The sequence below is a fragment of the Strix aluco genome, chromosome Z (genome assembly GCF_031877795.1).
Source record: "Strix aluco isolate bStrAlu1 chromosome Z, bStrAlu1.hap1, whole genome shotgun sequence".
Lineage (NCBI taxonomy): Eukaryota > Metazoa > Chordata > Aves > Strigiformes > Strigidae > Strix > Strix aluco.
In genome coordinates, this window is record NC_133971.1 from 1980107 (window position 1) to 2004514 (window position 24408).

At 42.2% G+C, this 24408-nt stretch overlaps 1 protein-coding gene across 6 annotated transcripts in view; it reads left to right on the plus strand.

Annotated features, from left to right (window-relative positions):
- Positions 1–24408, plus strand: part of ARB2A (ARB2 cotranscriptional regulator A) — a 268507-nt gene that overhangs the window by 167400 nt on the left and 76699 nt on the right. The window lies entirely within an intron of this gene.

Consider the following 24408-nt stretch of genomic DNA (forward strand, 5'->3'; position numbering starts at 1 on the left):
GGTTTTTACAAGCTTGATTAAGCTGAGGCATTTTATTTGCTTGTCGATACTTGGATTATATTTTGTCCTGGGTGGCTCTAGCATCTGACAGGAGTATTATACCTTTGTGCTATGAAGTCAGGAGCTGCCAGTGATCTTTAAAAGCAGAGTTTCTTCAGAGGAAAAGTTTTTGTAGGCTTTCTTGCTTGTTTCTTCATCCTCCTTCTTTCTCTCCCCATCCCTTTCCCAGAACAGATGATGAATAATGTTTAGGAAATCATTCCCCACAAGACTCCGTGGGAAGACTTGCTATTTTAGCAGTTTTGATGTAGTTACCAAGTAGTTGGTGAACCTTGTATGGTCCTGTGGTCACGAATATTGCTTTGTGCGCCTTACCAAGTTTTATTCCAGTTCAGGAGTGCTTTTGAAGTATTAATGTTATATGCCAGCTGCTTTGCTTAAGAGCCTTAGTGTTATCTTGAATTCCTTTAAAACTTAGTTTAAAATAGGCGAGGGTACGAAAAATGTATTTACAATGTTCTTTGAGAGAATAAATTTCAATCAACACAGTGATGATTGTGGTGTTAGATCTCTGGTGTTGTAGTTCTTGTAAACAATAAACCTGTTATTTTTTTCTACATCACCAAGTACTTTACTGGGTAGATTTTTAAAAAAGATACCAAAATATCAAAATAACAACACAAAACCCCAGCCACCCCCTCTCAGTCCCTACCCCGGTGGGCACATAACTTCCAATGTTTTACAAGGTGTTAAAGGACAGAGATTATATTTTCTCAGCCTTAAAAAAAAAGCATTGTTAATCTAACCCTCGGTAATCTTATTTCACTTCGCTGCTGTTGCCGTCTACAGCCCCGGCAGATTTTTTTTTTTAAGCCAGCTGTTGAAAATAACCTAGTTTAAAGAGTTCACGGCTGAACGTGAGGGATTCATCATTATATATTTACTGTCTGAGGCGGATATAGCTGTAAGGTTTTTCAGATGCCATTGATCTATTGCGCATGTTCCCTCCCCGGGTTGCAGGACGTGCTTCTATTTGCATAAGGCCCTGGGCAAGGTTCTTTCTTGCATTGATTGGCCTGTCCAAGGGAGCCTGATGTGCTCCTGCATTGATCACCCTGTCTTTTCTTGGAAGGCAGTGTTACGCCGAGTTCATCTCAAACATTCTAGGGAGAAGGGAAAACTTTACTGCAGATGTCTCAATTTTATTCAGATGTTCCTTTGAGTATAGGCCTTTCCTTTTTTTTTTTTTTTTCTTTTTTTTCCAGGATAAGTATTTTTTTTTATTTTTTTTTTAATTTGGATGTGTTTCTGCAGTTATAGTGCAGCATAGACCAGAGTGTACTGAAAAGCTGTGTTAAGTAAAATCACCACTTATTCCATGCTGTGGGGGTTTTTTAAAACAATGCCTGTAGCTTCCAGCAAAAATCAAAACTACTCTCTCTTCAAAGAGTTTGCAATTATAAGTGGAGACTTAATCTAAGACTATGTGTGCTGGTGTCTTTGCTTAGATTAATATTGTCAGTTCGTAACCTGCGTGATTTGTACCAAGTTTTCTTCAGTCTTACAAAAATATTAAAAGGTGGCATCTTCAGAATAAAACTGCAGTTGGATTTTGGCTTTCTGGAGCCGCACCTCAAAACAAATCACATAAGTAAACTGCTGAGCAGACCGATGATTGATCAGCTCTCTGTTGATCAGAGAGGACAAATAACTTCCTTACAGTGTTCTTGTTGTTACCAACGTGGTCTGTCAGGGGCTGGCTTTCGAAACCCAGGTTTGGCAGCCGGGTTCTTGGCTCACCCTCGTAGGGGATGGGGCTTTTCAACGTCTGCTGCAATAACAACCCATATTCAGGAGCTCTGAAATCCACCACTGCAATTTCTGACAGCCTCATCCTTGCCTACGTGCCTAATTATGGGAAAGATGCCCATTGTTATTGTCCACCAAACCTATTTCTGTGGTTGGAAAATTATTTGACACGTGGACTTCCCTGTAGGTAGAGATGAAATGTGGTTATATCCAAAGGGTGGCTCGTATCTAGTGAATAAGCTGACATGTGAGCTTTACCCAAACGCGTGACAGTGCTGCATGTTGGTGAAAAATAAAATGTTATGATAGAGTTCCTGTCCTACAGAGCACTGTGCATCAGAGGGCCGTTCCCTCATAATTTTTAAAAAATTTACTATGGATATTTTTGTGGATGCTGTAGAATTTTCTTTGAAGGAAATAAGTATTCAGAGATACACCGCCGAGATTGTATTAACGCTATTACATAAATTGCGCAGGTTTTTTTTTTTTTTTCTTGCTTGGATTATAGTTTCATGTCTTTCACAGAAGCAATAATGTATTGCATTGTATTGCGATACTTTGGCTTAGGGAACATATTCCTTTGGTCATTCGGTAAAACAAAACTTAGATAAGTATAATTCAGGTAGCGTATATGAAATTTCATCTTCATTATCATGCAAATGCAGTGAGAATGTAACATTTCCCAAGATGTCATTTGACTATTAGGATCTTTAGAAAATGGCCTCTCAAAGCCACAAAGCTAATATTCCAGAAGAAAGCTATATAATACCTAAAAATTGTCTATCCTTATTCTACATGAATAACAAATGTAATAGAACAGGCCATTATTAAAATCGCAAAAGAATGTGTTGACCTATTGGTACAGAGGGTCTTTTCTGATTTGTGCATTGATGGTGAATTCTGAGCTTTCTGTAGCATAGGGGATGAACATGCAAATACAGATTTCAAAAATCTGCAGGGAAAAAAAAAGTTGGATAGTAACTGTAAATCTGTTCTTTTTTGTTTTAGTGTATAAATGAAATCGGTGGATATTTATACCGATAACTATTCTGTTATATGTAGCGATATCCTGTGCAAGTGTTATATATATTGTGTGTCTGCATTGTGCACAGATTGTGCATCTGCAACACTTTTCACTTATTTTAAGCTGTCTTTTGCAGATATTTGAGTCAATGAACATAGAAGATGGGCACAGGCTAAATATGAGCTAATCTCTTAAGTGGGGAGGGGAACTCGCTTTTAATTCTGAAATAAAAGAAGAGTCTGAGTATCTCGTAGCAGCCCATTATTGTGTTATTCAGTTGAAGAAAAACACTGGACTTGCTTATATGCATGAACTATGCAGGGCAAACAAGACCCGAAAAATTTCTGGTAGCAAAAGAGATCTTTTGCAAACAGCTTCAGTTTTGAAAAAGAAAGAGTGGGACACGATTGTTTATCAAGCAATTAAAATGAAGAAGAGAAACCTAATCTCTTAGTTCAGGTAGAAATACTCTCTGGAAAAAAAAGTATCCATAGTATTGTGCTGCTAAACAAAGCGGGTGCCTTAGAAAACGTGATGAAGATGATGTATATAGGTACTTCCAGACTTTCTGATACCGTCCATGGGTGCTGTGTAGCAAGTTTTTTCTCGGCAGGTATTTACAGCCCCAACTGATATTCTGTATGTGTTGAAATAAGTGTTTTGAATGGGTTTTAATAATTGCTTGGTTGCTGGGCATCAGAAATACAAGCGAGTCCTTTCACTGATAAGGTCTGAGTAAAACAGAGCAGCACAATGTAAAAACCTGTATTTTTAAGTTTTCCTGTGAAAAATCTAGCTTCCATGGCAAAAAGTGATATTTTTCAGATGCAGGGCTGATGTTTTCCAAATAAGTATATAAAGCATGAAAGTCCAAAATCTGTGGGTTTTTTTATTTTCAGCTTGTAAATCCATAGTATTCAGAGACTGGAGAAATTACAGAGAATGTCTGAAGTGTCATCTCTCTCCCGTGTCACTGAGACATTTTCATTTTACAAGCACGTTACTGAAGATAAGAGGTGGCTCTGTGCTGTTTTGCCAGGGAGATCTTTTCAAAGTCCAGTTACTGCTAATGTGACAGATATCATGCAGCAATTTAAAATGTTTTCTGCTACTTCATTCCCACCGAAACGTTTTTACTCTCTGTGCATCGTACATACATGGTATCTGCCCTTCACTCAGAACCTTTTGATGATCTAACTGGCAATCTTCCATCACATGCAAGATACTCTAATGCATTTTTTTAAAAGACATTAAAGTTTATTTACGCTTTTTTTTTTTTTTTTGAGGTAAAATGGGGTGTTTGAATGATAAAGACTTGGATCAGGAACTCCTCAACACTTGTGATCTGGTGCAGCAGTCAGAGGAGGGAATTGATAGAGCCTCCCCGTTTCACTCCAAAAATGCTGATTTTCTGTCATGTTCGTATTTTGAGGAGAGGCTGCTCTGGGTGCAGTACAGACTGCTTAGTGCCAGATTTAGTGGGGTCACCGTTTGAGCCCTACTTTATTGCCAAAAGGGTAATGGGTGGTGGTGTTTGTAAGAATAGTGTGTAATAAAGACAAAACAATTAGAATCGTCCTGCTCTGCAGACTCTCATGTTGCTTCCCACCGCCTTTCTTTCTCCAGAAAAAAAAAAGCAATTGTCCTATTTAAGTAGAGGCTAAATCCTTATTTGTCTGGGCAAAACTCATTTTTATTGCATGGCATAGAAAATAATGTAAGTTATTCTTTGCATTGCTTTGGATTGCACCTCTTTTGTATGTACTCGATACATTTTTATATTTTGCAGCATTCTGCTAAGTACAATCTAAGTGAAGTTTTTTACTCTAATTGTGAAGCAAGTGCTATAGAAAAGAGAAATTTGAAATTTCAATGTCACTATATTTGGTAGATTCGCATGAATCTGTGGAAAGGGATAGCAAGTCTATAGTTTGTAACTGCACAAAATTAAAATTAGTTATATAATGCGCATTTCTCCCGATACCTTATTTTGAAAGAAAAAATCTTTCTGCCTTCTGCTTCTCTTTCGTACGTACTAAAGTAACTTTTCGCAGTTTAAACAAATATTTCTAAATCAGGTAGTTCAGGAGACGCATCCCATAGGAAAAGGCACCCGCCTGCATTCGGAGAGCCAAAGGCGTACAGGCATCTGCCACAGCGTGCGGCTCTGCGCCTCTCCCTGCCCCTGTACGTCTCCACACGCGGTCGCGCGTAGTACGTACCGCTGGTATAAAATTCTTAATAAGTTTTAGCGGCGTAATTTCTATAGCATCAAAGACCTATTGATGCTGGTAATGCAGGAGGTGTGTTTCAGCCCTTCCCTGTTTCCCCCTGACCTCTCGCACATCGACACACTCCCCTTCAATCACTCCTCTTCCACCCAGCTGTATCCCAAGCGAAACTTCCCAGCCTGTCAGCAGCGCACGCCCGGTGCGTGCCCTCGCACGGCAGCCAGCATCCCTTCCCTCCCTGCTCCCAACAGCGGGCGCGCCCAGGTCCCAAAAAAGCCTCCATTTTGATTTTAACCCTCCTCGCAACGCAGAGATAATGAGCGACGGCTGAAGGGACGTCAGTCTTCGGGTTCCTCTTTTCTTCTGCTGGTGTCATTCACGCCACGGATGTGCCCGCGCGGGGCTGCGCCTTGTGCGTCGCCCTCCCGGTCCTCAAATGAACAGCGCGCGGCCCGAGCCCGGCGTAAATAGCAACTGCTTTCCTCGGCAAAATTAACTTTTGTCGGCCAGCCTAAAGTGTAACCCCATGTCACATTTTCTGCAGTAGGTTGACATCCCCGGGCATGAGGGATCAAGCGGTGCTGCGGCAAAGCGACCTTGTCTTTTCTTCTCTTCCTTAAAATAGCCGTTAGCATCTTTGTGCATGAAAGGGGAAAATAATAAAAACTTTCTTAACGTCTGTAATATATAACTGCGCTTTCACCTCTTGCCTCCCAAACTGTTTTGTGCTGAGCTCAACCGTGCTGGGGTTTGGTACAGGCGTCAGTACCGTAGGTCTCCTGAAAAAATATTTATTGATAATCGCCATAGATGCAGCATCTGCTCTAAAATACAGTTGCATTATTTCAGTTGCTGTTGCTAACTTTTTCAGAATGCTAAATTACCGCTAAAATCTAATGAAAAATTCTTCCGTTTTTTGCGGCTACATTCTCATATTAAGCCTAAATGTGTATATGCCATTTAGAGATTTTAATGAATCTTATGCAATTAAAGTTTCGTCGGCAATTGTACCCCAGTAGTTATTGTAAGGTGTCTAAATACGTATCTACTGTCATTCTGAACGCCGCGTTTCCAGCCATTTTTTTTTTTTTTTACACTATTATAAGAATGGCTTATTTGACATCTCATATATGTCTTTTGATAACGTTTGAGGCTTTTTCCATGCACCTGTAACTGGTGCCATCTTGTTTCATTCTTTTATACCTTTTGTCTTTGTTTCCTTATTTTATTGCCTGTACTTCACGGAAGACGTGAATGCTAATGAACATATGACGTATACCATCATTCACAAGATGAGCAGATAGCTTTCTCTCTTTGTCAAATGTTTATGCAGTAAAATGAAAAATTAAACAAATCTAATGTGACTCTCTTGTAATTTCAGCTTAAATAAAACACCTACTGAAGTTTTGTAGATTTTTTTTTTCCCCATCGGGGAGAAATTTTTCAGGGTGCTGGGGGATTGTGTTATATCCAAAGAGTAAAGTTTGAGGTAATTTGCTGAAAGGCAGAGAAGTTATATTACAAAATTGTTGATACTGGACCGTAATAAAGTCTAAATAGTGTTAACCTCCAATTAACAAAAAAAGGGGGGAAGATGTCAAAACACTCATCACAGGTTTAATTATAATTTCTGATTGATTCAAAACCTTCTGACTGTGCTCTGGCCGCTCCAATTTAGCCATTCAGCCCATGCTGCCCGCATTGTGCATTCAGCAGCTCCTATTAGACATCTTCACAGTGAGTGATTCTGCCAGGCTTCCCTGACACCCGCTTTCACGCATGGCCTCCTGCTCCTCCGCGCCGAAACGTTTTTCCGAGCGACGTTGAAGACGCCTTGACCGTCTCGGGCTCCGTGACTCTGTGTGTGTGTGTGTGCGTGTACACAGGCACACAACGACCGGCGACGACGCCTGCGCGCTGGGGCACGCGTGTGCCCGGGCCACCGGTACGGTTGCCAGCGGTGTCAGGATGCAGAGCCCGGACACACGCGTGTCCCCCCCCAGGGTTGGGGATGCGCCCCGGTCCCCGCGGTGCGGCGTGGGGGGCTCCCGGCAGCCGGTGACACTAGAGGGCACTGCTTGTCCTCGGTTGCAGCTTCCTTCTGGGACGGCGGGCAACGAGAGGCTGAATTCTGTAATCTTACTTTAATTAACGACCAAATTCTTGTTAGGAAATTCTAGGCTGTTTAATTCGTTGTTGGGTTGGGTTTTTTTTTTTAGCTTGGTGTTAATGTAATGGGTGGAGTCAGCGGTACTCACAAACAAATACAGAATCAAGCATCCCGTACACTAACAATTTTTATATTAAAAAAAAAAAAAAAACAAACCTCGAAATGTCATTCTTGGCAAAGCCAGAAGGCTGGGTTTGCCCTGTGATGGGGTTTAGATCCCTTGCCAGCTGTGCTTCCAGTCAGCAAGTGTGATGCGCAGCGCTAGAAACACGTCGGGGAGAGTACTGAGGAGTTAGGGTGATTTATTTCAGCAAAGGTCAAGAGAAAGATAAGCAGAGGACAGGAATGGGAAGTTTAAAAAGAGTGCATCTTCGGTATGTGTAAAACGTGTATCATTTACGTTACCCTTGGAAAAATGTTTCTTAATCACAGGACACTAAACCACCTGAGTTGCTGTTTCAAGTTCAAATGTTTCTTCCATTCGTGGACTCTTTTAGTAGTGTTATTTTGGGTGGGATTTAAAAAAGAGGTTGAATAGTCAGGTTAATCGGATTAATAAATGCAGGCACCATTTCACAAGCATCAGAAGATTAATACCAATATTAGATGTGTTATCAAAATAATAACGTCCAAGCTCAATGTGAAGACACCAAACGTTGCTGTTGGTCCGTCCGTGTCTTCTGCAGTGCTGTAACAAGAGCTGCGTGCTGGCCAGATCAGTCAATTTTCTTTGCTATGAAATTCCAGGGCTCAAGTTCAAGAGATTAAGTCCTGTGGTTTAAAGCACCGTTCATTGCGTCAGCTGCGATTTGGGATCAGGCCCTATATCAAATCTGGTCTGGTTTTCTGTTCGAACTCTCCAGTGTTTAGCCAGAATATTTCTTTCTGGTTAACTGTTGCTGACTTTTAGCGAGCGTGTAAATTTTCTCACACCAAGTATTCATAAACGTGTGTAGCTAACAGCTGGTTTGCCTGATCCCTGCAGATGACCTGTTAGTCGAGGCGATGGGTGTTCGGTGTAGCTAAAGGTTTTTCCACGTATAAGTTCTAATTTTCAGCTGCTTGGAACTTAATGATTATCTTACTTAGGAAAAGTAATTTTTTAAAAAACGTCTAAAATACTGTCCTAGCCAGAACTCATGGCCGTTAGAAGACAAGCCAATATAACAAAATACATATATTTTGTGTAGAGTGAATTAAAACTATTTTCATCCAGCGTAATCGCTTGCAAATGTCAAAGTGATTTTGAGCCACTCTAGTTCTTAGCAATGTATTTTTAAACAGTGCAGTGAGTATATAAATTTCTGAAAAATCCTCCTGGAAGTTACTGCACAACTCCAGAGGAGAGTATAGCGTGTTTATTACAAGTATGTAGGTTTTCGAATTATTTCTGTATAATCACGCAGTAGTCTTGGACAGTCTGGTCTCCCACCTGATCTTTATTAATAGATCTGTCATTTAACAAGAGCGAGCATCACCTGTTTTTGCTTTATCGGTTCATAAGCAAAAAGGAAAAAAAAATGTTTAATCAATACAGAACAACTCTTTTTGCATTCACCATTTGATAATTTGAAATCTTATTTTGTGCTTACTAACGGTCTACAAGTAGTGAGATGCCAGAACTGCTATAATAGGATTTTCCCCCTCCTAGCGGGATGTTGCTTATGGCTATAAAAAGTTAATTTCAGATCCTGATACACTTGCATTAATTTTTGAGACATTGGCTGAGTGTAGTACAGCAAAGAATAACACGAACACCACACTGCTATGCTGTAGCTAATCGTTTATTACCTCCAGCCAAAGGAAGCGGCGTTAATGTGCAGGCCACAATGTCTGGAAAAAAAGAGGTAGGAAACTGGCAGAAAAGGTCTCCCAGATTTCTTCCTGAGGGTCTTGAGAAGAAGACCGAGGAGGAAAAGGAGAAACAATAGCTTCATCGTCACTTAAAGGCTATTTAAATGGGTCTTGGTGTACTTGGGAGACCCTGTTTGTGCATTAAAATAATATTTGATGATGAGACTATAACACTTACCAAACCATCCTGCTTCTGAATGAGAAAACGCATCTTCGTGGTGGTTTAAAAGTATGATTTATGCATGAAAAAAAAGCGATTTAGGTGCTCATCGTCTGCGATATGCACCATACCTCAGTAACGCGTTTATATTCTTTGGAGTATTTGCTGACAAAAGGAGCATGTTGTCTCTTCGCTTGCCAGTGAGGGATCTGTTGACTCCACAGCTATGTAAAAACCTCTCATCAGCACCTATTTTAATCAGCAAGAACTTTACTATAAATCATTATCAGAAAAAGCATTGTGCTACACTTTCATACCAATACATTTATTTTGAAATTAATAGGGAAAAATAATACAGAGCCTGTGCTTGAGATGGGCTAATAAGCGTGCCCATGAGACTTTCCTTTTTAAGCACTAAATGAAAGCTTTTGCATTGCTAACAGGCTACAAAAGTTGCTTAGGTAATAAGACTCTTTTTCTCTTATCAGTAAAAAAGAAAAGGGGAGGGATGGGATGGCTCAAGGGATTGGTAATCAGATTACAAAGTCTTTCACTTCTAGGTCACTGGTTCAAATCTGCCCCCTGTTTAGCAGTGACCAAAAGCTGTTCCCAGCTGATGGCTTTTCAGTAGCCTTTGTGCAGTGCATTAGTGATCTGTACCCAATGCCTGGTGAAAATCACTCCTCGCCGTTGCGTTGGGAGTCTCAACGCAGACCCTTTAAGTAGGAATAAGCGACCTGCTCACGCATCGAAGGGTCTGGTGGTTTATTTTTCAGAAGATAATTTTAATAAGTTAGCGGAGCAGCGCAGCTGAATCTGCACTGTCACAGCTGGTCTGGGCTTCGACAGCAGACCCCGCTTCCCAGCACTGCCACCATCACTTCCCACTAGCATCGCTTCGTAAAAAATTGTTACCAGCTTACTTAAGAATTGGACTGATATCTCTTAATTTGAGCCTCATGGTATCACTCCAATTTACTTCCATATTAAGTTAGAATAGATAAAATCATAATTGAAAAAAAATACATAAGAAGAAAATTACTAAATTTGTTCATCTTAGAAGAAATATCATACTTATTAGTAAAATTGATTTTGACATATAGAGTGTGAAAACATTTTTATTGATGGTTTCAGTGCTGCAGTAACACTGAGGCTGCAACTTCAGTAGACTCTCATGCTATACATGACTAACACCACTACAATGCGCTCAGATAAATGTTGGAAAAGCTTCATAAAATGAAATACTGAAAGCAAGGGGAAGCAGAGAAAATGCACCAGTACCTGCAAAAGAGCCCTTTCGAGTATAGATTTTGTAGTGCTGTTTCTTACTGGTGCTTACTGTCAGATATTTAAATGATAAGTTTATAGGCTTTGCTCTTGTCGGTGTTTTGAAGTGCTGTTTTCCTTAAGGTAGGGGAACGTTAGAGGACACTTGCTATAAAGGGGATGTAATTTCTCGTTCATTAGTATATGAACCCAAAACGATGCCTCTCTGCTGGAGGTGCTCTGTACATTTCTATGGAAGTTGCTTTGATGGTTTAGAGGTGTGTTTGTGTCCATAGGGATGCACACAACCTGTTATATAACTGGCTTTTTCCCCGAAACTAACCAAAGGAAAACTGTATTTCTTTTGAGACAGCAGGCGTGCCGCGTATAGGTTGCAGTAGATATTTTTGTACAGAATGAGATATTTCATCAATCCAAGCCTCGTCGGATCAGATGGGTCACATCAGGCGGCTCCCTCATTATTTGCATAATCTTTGGAGTTTGCTGATAACACCTCAACCTGGGAAAATAAAACACGTGCAAGCAGAGCTTGGTGGGGTGCCAGCAAGTGGGGTGCACATCTGGCGCGGGGCTGGCACGGGTCTTTGCTCTCCCAGGAACAAGTCCTCCAACGCTGAGAGTGATCTGCCTAACGTGCTTACGGCTTTGAAACCGAAGCTGGAAAAGCGTGCTGGTAAAACCTGTGTACCGCAACACATGTTCATTACCCATGTTTTGCAAGAATGGCTCGGGTGGGATTTATTGCCACTGTTTTCACACTTGGCCTTCAACAGCCAAGCTATCTGGCTTGTGATGCAGTGTGATCCCCTCCAGAAACCTCAGCAAGTGCAGAAAAAAAAAATCCATAATGATGTATTTATGATCCAAAATGCAACATCCATGTGTAATAAGGCTTTGGTATCAGATGTCTCAGAAATCCACGGTACTCGGAGCAGCCGCTGTGTCCCACCACAAAGCTCAGGCTGTCCGAGCAGGAGCAGTGTCTCTCCATGTCCTAACACCAGGTGTTTCGTGAGCTGCTCGTAATGTTTTGCTCAAGCTTACTTGCACCTGCATCTCTGGCCCCATTAGCTGAGGGGGGGAACTAAAGTTAGCTGTACAAGGGGTGAAGGTGGAAGGGACTGCCAGTTTCATGGGGGTATTTGGTCCAGGAGCACAGGTTTGTAAGCCAAAGCCATTCATTTCAGAAGTTCACATAAAGGTTACAGAGGGGGGCGGGGGAAAAAAAAAAAAAAAAAAACATTGGCGACACAGCTGTTGTTAAGCTCAGGAAAGCTTCCTTTCAAGTCTGGCATAAACCTTCACTCCCTTTCCACAGGGGAAGCTGGTTTTGTTCCAGTGGTTAGCTCAGGTCCTCTGCTCCGAGGCCGCACCAGAGTATGTTAGGAGTAGGCAGACTCAGGATGGGTTCAGCAGAGTCAGGTTTGTGTATAATACTGTTTTTTTGTGAGTTTAATCATTAGTTTAGACAAGAATTTAGTTAAGCTGAGGTAACCTCCCAGCAAGGCATTTGTCCTGGTGTAATGATGCTTCTTGATGCAGCTTAAACGGACCTTAATATGTCTGTAAATGCGTGCATATAGATTGAGCTGTGATTTAGCACTGTGTGTGCTTCTAAAGTGTGTCACCAACTGGGGCACTCCAGTGGTACACCTCCCTCCCAAAGTGTGCAGAAGCCTTCAGGTTGCTGTGTCTAGCGAGTGGACTTATCTACTCAAGTCCTGGAGATGTGACCAGGATCTCGTCTTTGTAAGAGGACAGACATGGATGTCGAGGCTCCCCGAGATGGGACCCACGAACACTAACTGGTGTTTTGGTCCAGTTACATGATGACTTTCAATTGATGGTGGGATACAAGCTCCTCAAGCTTACTCGCCAGGACCCCGCTTTGCCCTGGGGAGGCTGGTGGTGCTGGGAGTGAAATAAAGACATGGAAAACCTACCCCGGTGGGTTTCATCACTGAAGAGGACTTTGGAGGAAAAGGAGCAGAAGTAAAGCTCGTGGTTGCTTTTGGTTTTAGCATTGCTTATGAACCTTACGAGATCAGAGGGTCATGGGGAATATCTTGCTAGTGATGTGTAATGGTTTGGAAATAAACACCAGGGGTGGCTCTGGCTGCCTTTGATCTAACTAAATGGCTATTATGTATATTCTATTTAACTTATTTTAAAATTAGGCAAAGAGCATACAGGAATGCTTCTCTGTGTGCTAGATGCTTGAACTTCCAACTGTGTGTTCAGGACCAAACAAAAGGGAAATGGTTCTCTTTCAAGGAGCTTATCATTTGGTAGATATATTACACAAAGCAGGCATGAAATGCTGTAGGAAAGAGGGACTGACTTTCTACCTTATCCCATGTTTTTAACATTTTGAATTTTTATTGATGAGGGCGAGAATTTGCAGATTTCACACAGTGTCTTTTGCCTTCCACGGTATCTGTGATTTTTTTTTTTTTTTTTTTTATTGAAGCGGGACTTCTTAAGTTGAAAATGATGAGCTCTTAGCTTAAAAAGATGGGCAAGTAGTTAAATCCACAGCAGGCCTTTTTTCAAAGTACACCAGAAACTTTGGAGAGTGCGTGCAGAAAGTTTAGCAGGCGTCGCTCATGCGTTAGCGCAGGGGTGGCTGATCTTCACGGTCCTGCGGCGTCCTAACGAGCTCCCTGGAGATCCCACGCTTGTAGGACGAGGCAGCTGTTTCTTCAGGTCCTACCTGAGGACCAGAGACGTTCACCACAGCAGCTCTGCCTGGCTGGCTCGTCCTGCAGGGAGAGGGGAGGGTTGCCCAGTGCTCTCCACGCCATCCCAGCTTGCCCACTGGTGTAGCCTCGTTTCAGGAGCCAGCCGGTGTGGCTATGGAAAAGTCTTGGTCTGGCAACCTGGGTGGAACCACCAAAGGCAGAGTCCGATCCAAAATTCTGAGGATGATTTCTCCATTTTCTAACCATGCAAATAAACATGCGCTGCTCTTAACGTTCCGGAGTCTCTCTTCGAGGCTTGTGAGTACGAGAGTTTAGGTTATTTCACCATAGAAGGACCACGTGTGATAAATTAGTACCTTCCTACATAGGAAGCTGGGATTTTTCATGCTTTTTGTGCAGCATCTGTTGTCCTGACACGTAGGCACGACAGCACTCATTACGCTAAGAAATGACACTCCTCGTTCTTCTGTTGACTCATCACTACCTGGCACCACTTCCCTGACTAATGTCATAAGTTCTCGGGGATGATCTGTGGTATTTCACTAGCAGGCTCGTGCCGAGGGCGATGCGGAGTGAGTAGCACAGGTGTCTCCTGGAGCATTGCTCAGCAATAAAATGGTGTGAGCAAGCTGATGACCAGGTTGGTCCAGGATCACTGAGCAGGCCAGGAGGATGAACAAAGGGCGACTTCACGGCAGCGAGACAACATCCCAGTTCCCCACGCTGCTTCCATGTCCAGGGATGCTGAGGTGAAAGTTGTGTGTTGGTGGAGAGCAGGTCCATGCCCCCCGCCGTGTGGATGGAGGGTCTGGGCTTCTTTTGCCAGCACAGCTGTGCCTGGCAGGACACGGACCAGTTAATTATGAACGTATACTGCTCGCAAGAGCCTGTTCTGTAGTCTGAATTGGGAGATCTTTATCTGAATCGTTTGTCATATTAGATTGTACATCCTCCAGGCTGCTTCGCAAAGCCCTTTCGCATATGAAAGATTTCCTCCTCTGTGGAGCCTCCTTAGCCTTGCTACTACTTCCCCATCTCACGAGTGGGTGGAAAACCTTGTTTGATATCTGATGGCGTGTCCAATGTCTGATAAAGAGGCCTGGTAAAAAATTACCCAATATTTCGCCTTCTGCTTTACTGTTTTTCCAGACTTTGAGGATGTCAGTCATATTGTGGTCTGCTTGGTCTTTAACTCGTTTTTCTGCCACACGTGCACATGCTTTTTTGGTGAAGGAGCATGTGCGCGGCAGCAGCGCTTTAGTGGGAAAGAAGAAGGAAGCTGCTGCTCCTCTCTTTTGGTTGCCTGCAGTAATAAATCACAATTTGCCATTCCCTAACCACAAAGAGAGTTACCTCCATGAGTTTGTGTGACCCCAAAAGTTTCAGTTTACATACCCTCTTGCTCAGAGACCTTGCCTGTAGAGAGACTTTTCCTTCCTGAAGTTACTCAGAGGTTGCAAGAGTCAAAGCTGAGGCTTCAAAGGGCAGGAAGAGTGAGTGTTGTCTTATCCTCTGGCTGAAGTGGAAATCCAGCTGTCTGTGTTTAAATAACAAGGGCGTCAGACTCCATGTCCATCTGTGAAATGCTGAGCTTAACACTCAAGTTTTTCTCTTTTTTTTTTTTTTTTTAAATCTGGCCTTTTAATAAAAATTAATACACAGGCTGACATGTTTGCGTACACATACGATAAAACAGGGGCAACTTCTTAAATAAATGCTGGGTCCTTGTTCAGCCAACATCCGGAAATCTGTGGAGGATTTGCCCTTCTTGATGTTAAACTGGGGCAATTCTCTCTGTTTCTCTAGGTATAAAATGACATACAAGGAGACTGACTGTTTCATTGAAAAATGCACCAGCGTGAGATTTGCATAAAGCTGTAATAAAAGTTTTCCGTGTACCGTTCAGACAGAAGCAGTGAAGAAGTGATGCCATTTTACCCTGCTGAATTTGATACTTAACGTGTAAAAACAGTTATTTACTTGATTGTTTCACATTCATTTCACTAATATGATTGTTCACTTGTAGGCTGAGTTCTGGATTTACACATTTATTAAAACATGAGAAAATTACTTCCATAACTTACTTCAGGCCACGTTTTTCATTAGATATGAACCATTACCTTCGTGATGGTAAAATATCAAAACAAGACTCCAACCCCTTGTATCATTCCATTTTCAAGCCTTGCGTATTAATGGTTTTGTTACACACTGATTTTCGGGAGCAGTTTATTTCAGCTAATTTGTCATCACAAAGATTTAAGATCACTGTATTTTATTTAACTTTATCTGAGTAAATAAAATTCCAAGAACCTGTATATTCTGGTTCAAGGCTTTTAGAGGTTTTCAGCCCACATGATGCAAAAGAGGAGCCCAGCAAGACAGGCTGAGAGTAAACGACTAGTTTTATTGACCTGTTTTATATGCATACTGGTTGTTTAGGTACAGCAAAATTGGTCCGCTGTAATTTAAAAGGTGTTCAGCTCAAGCAAGTGGCTTAGGAAGAACTTTTTTCCTGGTGTGAGAAGGGTTTATTTCTGTCCAGCCCCACTTCCTAATTGATTTGAAATCACCCGGAGGAACAACCTCAGAGATGTTGACCAGGCTCGAAGCCCCGGGGCTGAAAACGGTGTCGGCATGGAGCCTGACTGGGGAGCAGATGAGTGTCTCTGCCCTGGAGCAGTCGCATCCCTCAGATGGGTGGACCAGATGGCCGAGGTTGGTAGCAGCATCAACAACCCAGCTTCTATCTGCTGCCACCCTTTAGCGGAGCCTGTACAAGCTGCGAGCTACCGCGGCGAGTCTGACAGGCGGCGACTGGAGGAGTCGTCGTTACTCAATCATCTGTCTGCACCCTGAGACCCCACTCCTCCCTAGTCTGGAGCTTCCTACGGCTCCCGTCAACAGCCAGGAAACCGGCGGGGTTTGAAAACTCACTCATATTGGCTCACTGATGGGTCTCAGGCAGCGCTCGGCACCTCGCTCGGGTGTGACGGGGCACCTCTGGTACAACGTCCGCCGTGCATCCCTGCGGGGGGTCAATGGGGCACTGAATGCTGCTCGGAAGTGCTGTTAAACTGTTCCTAATGGCCGCAAGATCGGGCTGAAAAGTCTGGCACCCAACCTACGTTTAAACAAGGAAACGTGTTCAAAATGACGGCTTGTGATTTGCCGCTGCTCGGCGCTGACTAGGGCTGTGAAAGTCTTTGTGAAAACTGAGCCCAGGCTAGCAAGTCTAGGGCAAGAGAGCACTCCCAGTTTCAAGCAGAGACACGTATGCTTCCTAGTCCACATAGATCTGGACCTTTCTTAATGCTCCAGCACTTTGAGCTTTCAGTCGCGGGTCTAGATGGTTCTGATTAAGGCGCTTTACTAATAGTTTTGGTTTATTTTATTTATTTTTTAAAATTTTTATTTCACTTTATTATTTAGTTTCAAACTAGGCACAGCACTCAAATAGCTATCCAGTGGTTCAGAAATCCAGGTAAACCAAGACAAAGCGAAGCTATGACCTACAGCATAAGGTTTTACTGGCAAAGGTGGATCAGCTAAGAGCTTGGAAAAAAAACCTTCACCACCGCAGCCAAGATAACTATGTTAGCAAAACCTCTAGTGCAGGTTTCGCGTGGCTATTTCAACAGAGGAATGCTTTTGCTGGCTGAGCTCCTGTCATTTGGAGAGGTGATGCAGCCTCCTGCCAGAAAACCTCCTGCATCTCTATTAAGAGGATGCTGCTGACACAGACGCATGATAAAGCCAGAGCAGCAAAGGATCTTCTGCTGTGCCGGAGGTTTAGGCGTGATCGTGCACTCACAACATCTTCCACTACCCAAATCCAAATTAACTGTGAATACAAAATGAAATACAGCTTAGCGAACTGTGTGGATTTTTCAAATATGATTTTCCTGGGGCCCATGTGCTGCGGTGGACATACCCAAGCTACCTTTAAACCACCCAGCTTGAGTATCAGATGCTCTTCAGCATTAGTTGTGCCAAATACTGCACATGCCGATTTAGGCCGCTTCCTGGCAGCATAAATTGGCCCTTGTGGAGCTCCACGTTCCTAAGACCGGGCCATTTTTGAGCTTGTACGTTAGAGGCAAGCCAGCGTCTCCCTGCTGCAGTCAGCAGTGCAGGAACGTTAACACTTAAACTGACCAGGCTTCACTTTCTGTTCCTAGTTGAGATGGGTGGAAGCTGTTGACCCTTCAGAACTTTATTTTCATGTCAATGAGATGTACAGCAATTTCCCCAGCTCGGGTTTCCAATTCTGGGGCGGCAGGCTCCTGCTGTCAGGAGGGAGTACCAACAGGCTGACTTCAGCGAGACCCAGCTGTCCCAAACCTCCTTTCCCAGCTATCACTGTGGCTCTCCAGCAGCCCAGAGGCAAATACCTCAACCACCGTCACCGCTGAAATATCTTGAGATGCGTTAAAGAAGGGATTGGCTTTTGTTTGCCTTACTCGAGCTTCGGATGGGAAGCGTTTCACCAGACCCTCTTGTCTAACGTACATTTTTGGTCTGCAAGGAATCTTACCTGCAGAATGCCAACATTTTGTGCTCCAGATTGTGGAGGATGGCCCTTCCACCAGCTTGGATTTAGTTTGAGCTGTGGTGGGTGAGCGGTAGTGGACCCATCCAAAGGTTTTCACCCATGCAGTACCATACCAGTTGATGTTACGTTTTCTGTTGAACTGTTAGCGTTTGTTCATATTAGACCAGTTCCTGGGAGGTTTGTAAGCGAGGTGAGCCAGCATCCCTACCCGTGGTCCTGTGAGCACAACCGCCTGTGTTTGGGAACTCGGTGTTCTCCACCTTATTACAGGTCCTTGAAGGCTTTTCTTCTTTAAGCTTTCTGCCATAAGACACTGGGGACAAGAGAAGCAGGAGAATTGCATTAATAAGTTTAAAGTTTTAATAAAGCTGAAGCCTGAGGCTTTTGTACTAGTGAACCATGAGTTTTATTTGTGCTGTTCACAAAATATTACCAGCAGATTTTTGTGTACAGGGGTTTTTTGTTGCTTTTCTTACTGAGCTGTGCATAAGGGAGATGACCCCTACGCTTGTTTAATCTTGAGTTATTTTAGAATTAAATATTTTTCTAATCATGATTGATTTTAAGAACTTATACCGCCAATGTGAGGTACGCATGGAAATTTTCAGTAGAAGTTCTGCAACAGAAATTGGTTTACAGTTTGAACTGTGACAAGTCCTAGACTCCAGATGCTCAAAAGCAATCTGTTCTGATATGTTCGTGCGTTATTATTACTGTTGCAGTGTGATGATCTATTGCTGTAGAAAGCTATCACAATTGTAGATGTAACATCCAATAATCTTTGAACAAAATATCAGAAAGTACTTGGCTACAGTCGTTCTGTGATTGTATCTCTGCAGATGTTTTCTTTTGCTGTTTAAAAACTGGTCTGTATCAGATGCTTTGTCTCCTGCAAGCAGGGATTTTATCACATGTCTGTGAATTCATTTAGGGAAATTTATTCTTGTTGCTAATTGAAAACGGGAACTAGTTTAACTTTGGATTATTTATTATTTTTGCTATGTGCTGTTCAAGTGTAGCTGCTCAGTAATTATAATCCCAAATGAGTAATATTTTATGAAGACTTGAGGATCTAATTCCATTTTAAGATGTGCAAAAAAACGAGAGTATTTCAGAAATTCAGGAATTCTATCCAGGAAGCAGTGAAAGGTCTTGGGAATCCCAGACTGACAAACCTGCCCTACAGACATACGGAATTATGTGCTTCAAGGTGCAGAGGAGTCTTTCTCAGCTGAGGGAGGGCTCCAGTGCTACCACGCTGACAGACCAGTTACTTGGTGTGTATGAGAGTGAGTGAAGGATGGTTGAAGAGGATCTTGAATGGCTGTAGACATGTACCAAGCTCCAAGGAGTGCATCTGAAGTTAGCGAGAAAGAATCCGCAAGTCCTTCCAAAAGCGTTCAGTAAAAATTGCCCTCTCACGCCACCATTCCTGGCACGTGATTTCTTCTCTCTTCCCCTCTACCACTGCTTTTACAAATATTTCAGAGTCCAGCTGATGCCTTTTTGATCCACCAGAATTTCTGCTGCAGATTCATTTCACTTCTGGAAATCATTGAGGACATTTGGACAGGGGCTTCCAGTTCAGTTTCCTCTGAAAGGAATTCAGTTCACACACGCCAAAACCTCTTAGAGACTCAAACCAGTATGAGGCAACTGGAGACAATGGAGGACTTGCGTCAAAATTATGTTGCTCCAAGACAAATGCATATTGTAGACATGCCCATTCAAGCCCAGTGCATACCATGTAAACACCATGCCACAATTGAAATTGCGATGGAAAACAGGGGAAGTAGATGAAAGGTTTTTTCAAAAGTTCAAGAGAAAGTAAGATTTGGGGACTTTTTTTTTCTTTTCCAACCCATTTTTCCTCATTTCTAATTACAAGCAACTCAGACGAGTAAACATCCCCCAAAGATGAAGTGGTGGAGGTTGATTTGGTTGTCTGAGCCCATAAAAATAAAATAGGCATGTTTTAACTTCCTTTTCCCTTTCTCAGAAGTTTGAATTTTGAGCCGTTTTAAGATTGTTAGAATAGATGTAAAGAGTATGGAATCAGTGCTGCAAAGAGTTAATCCCACAGGCCATTTACATAAAGTCTAATGGATTTTCATGTTTGCAGGATCAAACCTGAGTCGCCTTTTAGCATACTGATGCTTTCATTTGACAAGAGTGCTATGCTATAAAATGTATACCAAAGATGAATTTTTATCATCTAATTGTACAGATACACCCTAAATATGCTGCATATGTAATATAAGGGGCTATGGTTTATGTGCATACACTGCAGATAATAAAGGTATCAATCTTTGGTCATGATAAAGTTATGATAAATATAAATGTACAGAGGATATCCATCTGACATTGCAGACAGTTTAGCAGTAGAACACATTAAATTGACCAATAAATCGGTAATTAATATATATGAAATGAAGGAATGTATTTTTAGGGGATTTCAAGTCCTTGCTCATGTACGTGATAGAGTTGAATACTTGTGTGAATTAATAATTGGCATTTTCCCTTGCAACGTGAAGGAACACATTTTCAACCACTGGCATAGAGAGGACTTTCAGAAGGATGCCTGAATGCTTTCTGACTTGTTAGTCTGTGGTCTATGGCTTGCCATTCAAGGCAATCCAATATAAAGTAGTCATGGTATATGGTTAATAAATTACAAAAATAAAACTTCACTGTGACTACGAAGAAGGAACACAAAGGTAAAATGGAAATAGCAAAGATGGTTGGGAAGGTCAAGAGGACCCAGAGTGGTGTATTGAGTGATGCAGTTAAGAATCAAGAATCAGTTCACCTACCAGCAAAGTGCTGGTTTACCCACTTCTGACTATAAATGAATTCTTGGAAGAAGAAGAAGGAATTTAAGGACAGAGTGAGTGGAGCCGTAAACCATCCAATGAAGGGAGATGGCTTCCTGCAAAATCTATTCAGCTAAGAATAATTTAAGATTTGAAAATGAACAATGAGCTGGAAATTAAGTAATTCCTAGGAGGTGAAAGCTTCCTGGCTATGGACGTTACTGATGTACAGAGAGTACAAGGCATAAGATGAACTTTAGACAAAAACCGTAGGTCTGTGTTTGCAGTTGTTGCTTCAGTAAAAAACACCATTATCCTGAAAAAAAAAATGTAATTTTTAGTGCTGTAAATGGTCTGTGGTCTATTAAATATCTTCAGTTTTAGCATGTCCATGTTAAAAGACTGTACTGGCTGCATAAATACTGTACTGTACTGGCTGAATAGCACTAGTTCTGGGAAGTATAAACCACGCATCCCGTAGCGTCCGTCCCTTGGAGTTTGGTATAACTCTGTAGTTGTGTCAAATTTGAATCGCAGCTGGGTGCTGCGTTCGTGTTGAATGTTAATATATTTTACTCTTAATAATTGTGCTCCCTCAATTTTAAGAATTTATGTGAATTCAAAACGATTTCTGGAAGAGATAAATATGTTTTAACTGTGAGTTATCCATCCATTGTATCTGAGGCGTTTACTGAGTATTGATGCTTCTGTGGCCAAAAGCACGTAGGCTTCTTGTATCTTCTTGCAGGATAAATTATCATCCCTGGTAAGGGGGTCTGGTGCTTGAGCATCACCTGGATCTGCGCGCCTTAGTTATTATTATCAGTTGATGTCCTGCTGTAGCAGAGAACGTGAGCTGTTGTGGTAGATGATGAGTGTCCTGGCTTTGACGTGCTCCGTTGTGACATTTCTGTGTCGCTTAAAGATGGACACATTAGACTTCTTGTTTAAGTGAAGGTTATACCCTTGATCCTTTCTCCACTTGATGTATTGTTTTTGCCTATTTTCTTTCGAAGTTGGCTCATAAGGGCTTGGCTGCTGGCCAAAACTTATTTCTTCTGGGCTGGGTATAGAAAAATCTGTAACTGAAGCTCAGTTAATCCCTCCGATCCCTCTTTGCTGCTGCATCCATGAGCCCTTGTCCTGACCCCAGCACTGTGGCTGAGTTATCAAAAAACCTCGCCTTGTCAGCCTCAGTCTCTTTGCAGATCTTTGTGAAGAGAATACCATTATGCAAGCATCCACAAAGCTGAGCAGCGAGCACCAGCAGCATGTTGGGTATTACATATTATTCCCCATATCATATATGATCTGAAAAGCAAAGATCGCGTGTACCCTGTGAGGAAAGAGTAGGAGGAGATAGTGATCGATGGCTGCCAGTTCTGCCACCTGCGTAAGGAAATTGAGAATTGCAAACCTGAGCTGGGTCTAGAAAGGGAGATGGGAACTGCACGTCTGCATTTCCTTGTGATTTGAAGAAAAAGGTGATGTTCTTAGATGAACTGGGTGGCTAGTTTTCGAAACAGAAATGTGGGACACAATAGCTTGAGAAAAGACTGCTTTTCCAAAGCAGAGCGTATTTTTTCCCCTTGCTGGTCATTAGCAGTGCTTCTGAAGACCAGCTCTTTATGGAGGAAGTCATGCTGGAACACAACGAGCTGGTGACGATTTTAAGCTTCCCCCAGCATGTAATAACTCCGAGTAATTGGTAGGTACGTGCGCTTCAAGGACAATGATATTTTTGCTCCTTTGCCCGTTTAAATCACAGCATTTTGTGGAAGACGGTGCAGCCAAACGAGTGCTGGAATGCACAGCGCTGGTACAGGAATATCAGTGCTTATGGTGGGTTTCTAAAACTTATTCAGTATACAGCAGGGTTTAGTGCAAGCTCTGTGCGTGTGGCTTACAGGTCTTGATTTTAGATACTGTCTCTTTCAGATAAGTTTTTTTCTGGTAGGATTTCTGAGCCACTGCTACAGCAAATACATGGAACGGAGGGTCTGGTCCCCTAACCATGCTGCCTGTGGGCTGGGTTTAGGAGAAGCCTAAACTCAAGCTCCTGACCACTAGCAGGACCTGCAGCCCTTCAGCAGAAGGTCCTTCTGCAGGTGTTGTCCTGTTTAGAGAAGGAGGGTTATGTGAAGGTAAAGCAGTTAGATTGTTGTGATGGCTGGTAAGAGAAAGGACTAGCCACAGCCCTCCCAAAAGCAGCCTGGTTTTCCCCTGCAATCAAAGGGTCGTCTCTTCCGTGATCATCTCATGCACGTCGCTCTGCCTGATAAAGGGAATGGTAAAGCTGCAATCTAAAAACCAGTATTTTCAGATGTTTGGCAGATCTGAACCACATTTGGGATCTGTAATTGTAAAGAGCTTTGAATAGAGTAGAATATTGCAATTGAGATATTCACAGTGAGTCCCAAGTTCTGCTGAACAGGGCTGGTTGAAGTTCTGAGTGGCTCGGCCCTTTGAGAGACAAAACATTTATCAGTGCTTAAGATGTCCATAAAGGTTTGGAGAGGGGGATTGTAGCATCAAAGCCCCTGTTTTGAGGCTCCAGCTTCCTCTGGAGCTCAGGGGTTTCTTCCCCAGTTTAGCAGAATCACTGCAACGGCCTGAAGATTGTCGTGAGAGATTCACTATTCTTACGTACATTTCATAATGGAGGGCCTTTTGCCATCTTTATATTTACAGTGAAATTTAATGCTCAGTATCAGATGTTTGGCTGGAAATGTCAGTATTGTGTTACAGCTGAATGAAGCTCAGCCTCTTACAATAGATGGTATTTTGTCCTAAATGTGTGATTTTGTCCCCTGCGCACGTACCTGTTATGTCCCATCCTCCCAAAATTCTAGATACTGAATGTGCCCCAGAGGAGGGTAAGCGATGGAAAAAATGGTATGTGTGAAAAGGCCTCACATGAAGAAAAATTACTGTTAAGAGTTTCTTCATACACATTTGCCCAAGATGTCCTAAGCTCAGCTGAATTCCTGAGTCATGTAATTCTGACACAGAGGCAGAGTACTGGGGAAGGTGGACACCTGATTTCGTCTGGAATGGGGAGCTCTGTGTTGACACTACTTGGCCAATAGCAGTGAATATTTTTCCCTTCGAATATTAATTTGGTTACACTGATTTTAAAATACATATAATGTAAACAAAAACCAAAAAAAAAAGGCAAGATAGGGTAATTCAGACTGTCATACTGTGGCTATGTGGAATCGGAAGCAAGAGTGTTTCACCTGAAGAGTTTACTTGTGTGATATTTTGAAGAAACTGAAAGATAGATTGCGTAAGGTATGGATAAATGCTACTTTTGTATCGAAAATCTGGATCAAGGTGTTTATTTTGATGTTTCTGATGCAAAATATAGTTCACATCCCCATTGTAAAAGTCTCTTTTAGAGCACTGTTTTCAGAGGTGCAGCCTGTATGCTGATAAGCAGTTACTAGAGCGTGAACAAAGAATGCCTGGTTTTAGAAATCTTGTATGTGTTGCCATTTATACAAAAGGAAGCTGAAAAAAAACATTAACTTTAGTGCAGCATACACAGTGATAAAGACACTAGTTGCGAAATGCTGGTCTTATAAGTATAATTCATTATACTTTCTTTGATCCAGTGTTACAAATTAGGGTCACTCGTGTCAGGAGATTAAAACCTTTTTGTCTCTCTTTGATATCAAACTATTCTTTCCCAGTCCCTTTTATCTTCCAGAGCAGTGCTGAATTCCACAGCATCTTTGTCAGTTCACTCGTATTATTTGCAGCAATCATTTAATTGGTTTTAAAACTAATATTATTTAGTCATA